This window comes from Bos javanicus, chromosome 6, assembly GCF_032452875.1.
Source record: "Bos javanicus breed banteng chromosome 6, ARS-OSU_banteng_1.0, whole genome shotgun sequence".
In the NCBI taxonomy this organism is placed as follows: domain Eukaryota; kingdom Metazoa; phylum Chordata; class Mammalia; order Artiodactyla; family Bovidae; genus Bos; species Bos javanicus.
This window is the reverse complement of record NC_083873.1, coordinates 72,454,330-72,463,923: the sequence shown is the minus strand read 5'-3', so window position 1 is coordinate 72,463,923 and position 9,594 is coordinate 72,454,330.

Genomic DNA, 9,594 nt, shown 5'->3' with positions numbered 1-9,594 from the left:
GCACAGAGTGTTCAGGCCGCTGGCTCTCGCCCTGCAGTCCGGGCCGCCGCCGCCACCCACAGCAGGCTCTGGGGCCCCAGGCCTCGGCGGCGCTTACTCCGCTCCTGCGCCCTGAGCTCTCGGGAGCCGCACATTCCAACACAGGAGGCTGCGCCGCGCACCCGACCCGGCCGCCGCCGCCACTCCCGGGACACGCCCCCTCACCGCCCGCGCGCGCCCGCCGGACACGCCCCCTCTGCTGCTCAGAAGCTTAGCCGCCTGGCGCGCCCCGCCCCTGGGCGAAGCAAGCTGTGAGCCCCGGCTGCGCTGAGGGCGCGCCCAGGGTTAACCGCGCCTGGTTCTCCCAGTCTCTCACTTGAGCTCCTAGGTAAAAAAAAGACCCGAGCTCCTCTTCATTTGTTGATTTCCTTCATAAACTAACAACAGAAAGTTATCTCCCAGCTCTGGAGCGCTGTTAAAAACAAGTCTACAGACTTTGACCCTTCACTTTAGGAGCATTGTCAACCGCCCTTTCAAGTCTAAAACGCTCTAAATTACCTTTCAGAATTTCTTGAAGACTCCACCCATAGCCACCCTTAACCAAGTAAGCTTCGTATTAAGCTTCTTTGGGGGGGGCGGGGGGGATTACATAAAAAACAAAATCCTCGATCTGTGAGTGAGTTGTAAGAAGAAAATGTTTCTGAAAGATCATGGACTTAAATTGTGAGAATGAGGACAGTGGGGACAAATCCCTAGACGTGGAAAGTAAGCACGTCATTGCTGAACCTTCAAAGTAGTATTTCAGTATAGCATTAGAGAGGGTAGAGAAGGTGCTAAGGATGGGGAGGCTGCTTAGTAAGCAAGTTTTGGAGAGTAACTTGCTTCCACTTTTTTAAACTAGGGTAGCCATGCATGGTGGGCTGCCGTCTATGGGGTCGCACAGAATCGGACACGACTGAAGCGACTTAGCAGCAGCAGCAGCAGCCATGCATGATACCTGACACAGCAATATGCTAGAGAGAGAGAATAGTTTCTACACCCGCTTCTTTTTTGTTTTCACCAGAAATACCTTATTAGTTTGCCTTGAAACCTAGTGGCCCTCTTTAAGCCCCTTAGTATGGAATTCAAGGCCCTGGTTAACCGATCTAAATAAGTTGGACAATCACTAGTATTACAATAAAGAGAGCAGCAAGTGCTACGAAGCTTCAGAGTTGTTATTCTGTCGCTAAGTCCTATATGATTCTTTGCAACCCCATGGACTGTAGCACACCAGGCTCCTCTGTCCTCCACTATCTCCCAGAGTTTGCTCAAATTCCTGTTCACTGAGTAAGTAATGCCATCTAACCATCTTATCCTCTGCCAACCCTTCTCTTTTTGCCTTCAGTCTTTCCCAGGATCAGGTTTTTTTCCAATGAGTTGGCTCTTCACATCAGGTGGCCAAAGTATTGGAGCTTCAACTTCAGCAACAGTCCATTCTGAATATTCAGGGTTGAGCTCCTTTAGGCTTGACTGGTTTGATCCCCTTGCAGTCTAAGGGACTCTCAAGAGTCTTCTCTAGGACTGCAATTCAAAAGCATCAGTTCTTCAGTGCTCGGCCTTCTTCATGGTCCAACTCTCACATCCATACATGACTACTGGAAAAATCATAGTCTGGACTATATGGACTTTTGTTGGCAAAGTGATGTCTCTGCTTTTTAATATGCTGTCTGTGTGTGTGCTTAGTCACTCAGTCGTGTCCAGTTCTTTGCAAACCCATGAACTGTAGCCCACCAGGCTCCTCTGTCTATCAGATTCTCCAGGCAAGAATACTGAAGTTGGGTTGTCATTCACGTCTCCAGAGAATCTTTCTGACCCAGGGATCGAACCTGGGTCTCCTGAATTGCAAAAGCAGATTCTTTACTGTATAAGCTACAGGGAAGTTCATGTCTAGGTTTGTCATAGCTTTCCTTCTAAGAAGCAAGCATCTTTTAATTTCATGGCTGCAAAATCACCATCCACAGTGATTTTGGAGCCCAAGAAAACAAAGTCGGTGACTACTTCCACTTTTCCCCCCTCTATTTACCATGAAGTGTGGGACCAGATGCCATGATCTTAGTTTTTTGAATGTTGAGTTTCGAGTCAGCTTTTTCACTCTCCTCTTTTATCCTCATGAAGAGATTTTTTTAGTTCCTCTCCACTTTCTGCCGTCAGAGTGGCATCGTCTGCATATCTGAAGTTATTGATATTTCTCCCGACAATCTTGATTCCAGCTTGCGAGTCATTCAGGCCAGCATTTCACATGATGTACTCTGTATATAAGTTAAATAAGCAAGGTGACAATATACAGCCTTGTTGTACTCCTTTCCCAATTTGGAACCAGTCAGTTGTTCTAGTCCAATTCTAACTGTTGGTTCTTGACTCACATTCAGGTTTCTCAGGAGATAGGTAAGGTGGTCTGGTACTCCCATGTCTTTAAGAGTTTTCCACAGTTTGTTGTTATCCACACAGTCAAGAATATCTAGAACTTCTCATGGTAGGTGATTATACAGTTGGGTTTTGGAGAATTAAAATTTCAACAAGTGGAAGATAATGGAAGGAACATTATACGTGGTGAAAACAGCACACCTCAAAACCTATGTATTGAGGCCTCCTAAGTCTTTCTAGAGCTCCCTCAATTCCTTCTCTTTCAAGTCCCTTCACTGGTCTAGTTTATGAGAAAGCCTCCAGACTCTTTTCTCTCCTGGTCTACTCCTCATAGACCTGTTTCCCTAAATCTGGATGGTATGTTATTATTTTTGCAGTGTCAGATGTAAGATGGCATGAAAGCTCTAATGTGATTATCAAAAGTTTTGATTTTTAATATTAAATGCAAGCCCTCTCTATAAATCAAATTTAAGAAGTATTCATTTTCATCAACTCAAACAGAAAAAAGAAAGAAATGTGGAAAGAATAGAAAAAGAGAAAGAAAAATTAAAGAGAAGAAGAAAAGAAGCAAGGAAGCAAAGAAGGAGGAAAAAGGGAAGAAAAAACTTTTGTAGGTGTGGTATGAAATTTTCAACATTTATTCTTTTTTTAAATTTAAACTAAAATCTAACTTGGATTGCATGGCTTTTTTTTGATGCTGTAGCCCAGGGAATAAATCTGGCCTCAATCAACACTTCAAAGACATAAACTTTGTTTCCTTTTTTCATGTCCAAAAGGGCAAAAATGAAACATCTCTTTTTAAACTTACTAGATAAATGTCCTTCATTTCCTCAATCTGACTGCTTACTGGAAATGTTTTTTAATTGCAAATTTATTCCCATATATTGTGATGCAAATAAATGAATGGCAATCGACAGCTGCATTCATTTAAAATTAGCAGAGGCCCTTGTTCCAGAGATGTCATAATCAGAGTGACCCAAATCATCATGACATGAAGGCCACAGGTCAAATTCAAGGCCAAGTTACAAATCAATAGGAACTCTCCTTAGGAGAAACTGTGCTGTGAACTGGAATTCTTTTTCAAGAGGCTGTATTTTACTTTGCTGCATCCAAAATTTAAGATCTTTCACAAAATAAAGACTTTGAAAGGTGAATGAGTTCTGGTTTTCTCATTTTGAGACCATGGATTCTTTACCATATATTTAATTCATCATTTAAAATTTTTAATTATCATTGTCTTTTAAAAATTAATTTTGATTAGAGTATAGTTGCTTTACAATGATTCTATGTTCTGAGTAATATTTTTCTCTAGAGATTTATTTCACAAGCTTGATTTAATATTGTTTTTGAGTTTCCATATGCTTTTTATTCCTAACCATGTTTCATTTTTTTCTTTAGAAAAGAGCTTAATTTGACTGAACTTACATTTAATGCTACACTGAATTACAATAATCTGTTTTAAATGTTGCATTTTACTTAAAGTTGTCATTGTTTAAAAATTTGGGTGTAACATCTCCATCCTGATATTACTGGGTTTCAAGTCTATTCTTGATGTCACCAGCCAAAGAGAGAGCCAAAGAGATGGCTTTGGTCTGTCAGGGACTTATGTTTGGGGGTTTTTCTCCCATTTTCCCTACATTTCCAATAGTACCTGTCACTGCTTGCACCTCTAGGAATCTCCTCCTGATATAACTGATCCTGTAGGTATCAAAACTCTGACACTGACATTTTTGCTCTCTGAGTCAGCACAATTTCTATTTCTCATTTAGTTCACAGTGAACTTACAACATAACTTAAAATATTGCTCTAGGGCTTCCCTGCAGTTCAGTGGTAAATAACATGCCAACCAATGCCGGAGACACGGGTTAGATCCCTGGTTCGGGAAGATTCCACGTGCTGGTTGTATGTGGAAGATTCCACAAATAATCCCATGAACCACAACTACTGAAGCCTGTGTGCCTAGAGCCTATGCTCTGCAACAAGACAAGCCAGTGCAATGAGAAGGCTGCACACCACAACTGCAGAGTAGCCCCTGCTCACTGCAATTAGAGAACAGCCTGCACAGCAACAAAGACCCAGCACAGCCAAAAATAAATAAAATTATTTTTAAAATATTGTGTTTTGCTCTCTACAACCTTATTCTGAAACTTTGGTAAAGGTTAAAAAAAAAGTTGTGATAAATTAATCACTGCACTGGCCAAATAGGCTAGAGAACCATTTGTCCTTCCCTCTGTTACTTTGAGAAATCACTTCTCTTAAGAGGGATAATCAGTAAAGTTCTACTGTATAGCACAGGCAGCTATATTCAATATCTGAGATAATATAATGTAAAAGAACATGAAAAAGAATACATATATATGTATAAATGAGTCATTATTGTTCAGTAGAAATTGTAAATCAACTATACTTCAATAACATTTTTTTAAAAAGAAATCATTTCTCTTGAGTTTCATCTATGAAAGGAAGAAGTTGCACTGGTGATATCTAAAATTCTTGCAGTTTAGAAATCTAAGGTGCTTTTTATTTTTGTTAAATTTTGAATCTCCTGCAGGTATTTTCTAGAAAAACTATATGCTTTTTTTTTTTTAGTTCAATATACCCTAGTTTCTTCTCTGTAGCTTCATTTGTCCTCTGTAAGGAGACCCACCATTAGGCCTTCAGAACTAAAGACAGAGATTTAAGTCCTGCTCAAGTATTGTTGACAGTATCTTCATGTACCCTTGCTGCCAGTTGGGCCCCGAAACGTCTTATTCTGGTTCTGGTAACCAAACACAGGGTCTTATCCATGATAGTATCTGCAGCTTGAGTCACAGAGGTATTCCCTAAATGCTGAGAGAGGGAAGGAGGTGAGCCAGGGAGCTCCAGAAGAACCTGAGCTCCTCCTGCTCCTGAGGGAGCCCACACCACATTTTGCATTACTCTCCCCTGTTCCTCTTCCACTCAAATCCCTGGCTTCCTTGAATCCTGGCTACTTGAAATTGCTGTTCTTTTTCTGAAAGACTGTCCAGTACCTCTCTGTCCATGCAAGCTCATTCCTTCCACTCCTGAGTCAGATGACATCTTCTCAGCCGCACTCTTTAGAATTACAGCCCCTCCCCCTCTGCACCCAATCCTATTGTCCTTCTCTGCTATTAGCGTTTATCACTAACAAACACATCTTGTGTGTTATTTTTAAATTTTATTTACCATTTTATTTTTTATCTTTCCTTACTAGAACCAAAGTCCAGAAGAGCAGAGAAAAAAAATTTTTTTAACTCCCTCCCATCTACCTCCCCATCCCACCCCTCTAGGTTGATAACAGAGCCCCTGTTTGAGTTTCCTGAGCCATACAGCAAATTCCCGTTGGCTATATTTTACATATGTTAATGTAAGTTTCCATGTTACTCTTTCCATACATCTCACCCTCTCCTCCCCTCTCCCCATGTCCATAAGACTATTCTCCATGTCTGTTTCTCCATTGTTGCCCTGTAAATAAATTGTTCAGTACCATTTTTCTAGATTCCATATATATGTGTTAGAATACGGTATTTATCTTTCTCTTTCTGACTCACTTCACTCTGTATAATAGATTCTAGGTTCATCCTCCTCATTAGAACTGACTCAAATGCTTTCCTCTTTATAGCTGAGTAATATTCCATTGTGTATATGTACCACAACTTCTTTATCCATTCATCTGTCGATGGGCATCTAGGTTGCTTCTATGTTCTAGCTATTGTAAATAATGCTGCAATGAACAATGGGATACATGTGTCTCTTTCAGTTTTGGTTTCCTCAGGGTATATGTCTAGGAGTGGGATTGCTGGGTCTTATGGTGGTTTTATTCCTAGTTTTCTAAGGAATCTCCATACTGTCTTCCATAGTGGCTGTATCAGTTTACATTCCCACCAACAGTGAAAGAGCGTTCCCTTTTCTCCACATCCTCTCCAGCATTTACTGTTTGTAGACTTTTTGATGAGGGCCATTCTGATCAGTGTGAGGGGATATCTCACTGTCGTTTTGATTTACATTTCCCTAATAATGAGCAATGTTGAGCATCTTTTCATGTGTTTGTTAGCCATCTGTATGTATCCTTTGGAGAAATGTCTGTTTAGGTATTTTTCCCACTTTTTGACTGGGTTATTTGTTTTTCTGGCATTGAGTTGTATAAGCTGCTTGTATATTTTGGAAATTAATCCTTTATCAGTTGTTTCATTTGCTATTATTTCTCCCATTCTGAGGGTTGTCTTTTCACCTTGCTTAACATTTCCTTTGCTGTGCAAAATTTTAAGATTAATCAAGTCCCACTTGTTTACTTTTGTTTTTATTTCCATTATTCTAGGAGGTGGGTCATGGAGGATCTTGCTTTGATTTATGTCATCTAGTGTTCTGCCTGTTTTCCTCTAAGAGTTTTATAGTTTCTGGTCTTACATTTAGGTCTTTAATGCATTTTGAGTTTACCTTTGTGTATGGTGTTAGGAAGTGTTCTCATTCTTTTACATATACCTGTCCAGTTCTCCCAGCACCATTTATCGAAGAGGCTGTCTTTGCCCCATTGTATATTCTTGCTTCCTTTGTCAAAAAATAAGGTACTCATAGGTGCATGGGTTTATTTTTGGGCTTTCTATGGTCTATATTTCTGTTTTTGTGCCAGTACCATACTGTCTTGATGACTGTAGCTTTGTAGTATGATCTGAAGTCAGGAAGGTTGATTCTTCCAGCTCCATTCTTCTTTCTCAAAACTGCTTTGGCTATTCAGGGTCTTTTGTGTTTCCATATGAATTGTGAAATTTTTTGTTCCAGTTCTGTGAAAAATGCCAATTAGATGGTAATTTGATAGGGATCACATTAAATCTGTAGATTGCATTTGGTACTATAGTCATTTTCACAGTATTGATTCTTCCTACCCAGGAACATGGAATATCTCTGCATCTGTTTATGTCATCTTTGATTTCTTTCATTAGTGTCTTATAATTTTCTGTGTACAGTTCTTTTGTCTCCTTAAGTAGGTTTATTCCTAGGTATTTAATTGTTTTTGTTGCAATGGTGAATGGGATTGATTCCTTAATTTCTCTTTCTGATTTTTCATTGTTAGTATATAGAAATGCAAGTGATTTCTGTGTATTGATTTTGTATCCTGAAACTGCTAAATTCACTGATCAGCTCTAGTAATTTTCTGATACTGTCTTTAGGGTTTTCTATGTACAGTATCATGTCATCTGCAAACAATGAGAGCTTTACTTCTTCTTTTCTGATCTGGATTCCTTTTATTTCTTTTTCTTCTCTGATTGCCGTAGCTAGGACTTCCAGAACTATGTTGACTGATAGTGGTGAAAATGGACACCCTTTTTTTGTTCCTGATCTTAGGGGGAATGCTTTCAGTTTTTCACCATTGAGAATAATGTTTGCTGTTCAGTTCAGTTCAGTACTGTAGGCTTATCATATATGGCCTTTACTATGTTGAGGTAGGTTCTTTCTATGCCCATTTTTTGAAGAGTTTTAATCATAAATGGGTGCTGAATTTTGTCAAAGGTTTTTTTCTGCATCTATTGAAATTATCATGTGATTTTTATCTTTCAGTTTGTTAATATTGGTGTATCACATTGATTGATTTGTGTATATTGAAGAGTCCTTGCATCCCTGAAATAAACCCAACTTGATCATAGTGTATGAGCTTTTTGATGTGTTGCTGAATTCTGTTAGTTAAAATTTTGTGTTTCTTTTATGCCGGGTTTGAGAGAGAGAAGCTTCATGAAGGGGAAAGGATCAAGACTGGGCCTCTTTAAAAGAGCCTTGCTGGCACTGAGGGCCTGAGGATGTTCTTTGACCTCTGTGAGGAGTCATGTGAAAAATTAATGCAAAACTTCATGATGGAGTATGTCAGTGTTGTAAAGAAGTTCTTGAATGGCGTGTAAAATACATCAAGTACAAACCATTATCAAAGCCTAAACAATGAGATCAAGCCCTGGGCCTTTGCAGTAGGAGCATTGACTCCAAGACCCTAGACTACCAGAGAACTAACCCTAAGGAGTATCAAATAATGAGAACTCACACAAAGGAGATCACTTGACTACAAGACCCTGCATCAACCAACCACCAGTAGCACCCCGTGCAGGACACCTCATCTAAACAACAAAGCAAGAATACAAATCCAATCATCAGCAGAAAGGATCACCATCTCATTCAGCCTTGCCCATCAGAGGAAAAATAAACAAGCAAAAACTAAGCACAAATCTCACCCTAGAGGAAGCTCACACAAACCACTGTGCCAATCCTGAAGTGAAGTGAAGTCACTCAATAGTGTCCGACTCTTTGTGACCCCATGGACAGTAGCCTACCAGGCTCTGCTGTCCATGGGATTTTCCAGGCAAGAATACTGGAGTGGGCTGCCATTTCTTTCTCCAGGAGATCTTCCCAACCCAGGGATTGAACCCAGGTCTCCTGCATTGCAGAAAGACACTTTACCATCTGAGCCACGAGGGAAGCCCAAAGTGTTACCATGGAGGGCAGAAATCAAAAGGAAGAAAGAATTCAACCTTCTTCAAGGAAAGAATTCAACTTTCCTTGAAGCCTGGGAAAGGAGACCTCAAACACAATAACTTAAAAAAGAAAAAAAACAATGAAAAGGCAGAGAAATACTGCACAAATGAAGGAACAAAGTAGAAACACAGAAGTCCAAATAAATGAAGAGGAAATAGGCAAACTACTTGAAAAAGAATTCAGAATAATGATAGTGAAGATGATCAAAAACCTTGAAAAAAAAATAAAATGGAGAAAATGCAAGAATCAATTAACAAAGACCTAGAAGAATTAAAGGACAAGCATACAGAGACAAACAACACAATTACTGAAATTAAAAATACTCTAGAAGGAATCAATAGCAGAATATCTGAAGCAGAAGAATGAATCAGTGAGCTGGAAGACAAAATGGTGGAAATAACTTCTGAAGAGCAGAATAAAGTAAAAAGAATGAAAAGAGCTGAGGACAGTCTCAGAGATCTCTGGGACCATATCAAATGCACCAACATTCAAATTATAGGGGTCTCAGAAGAAGAGAAAAGGAAAAGGTATGAGAAAACTTTTGAAGAGATTATAGTTGAAAATTTCCACAACGTGGAAAAGGAAATAGTCAACGAAGTCCAAGAGGCACAGAGAGTCCTATACAGGATAAACCCAAGGAGAAACACACCAAGACACATACTAATCAAGCTAACAGAGACTAAACACAAAGAAAGA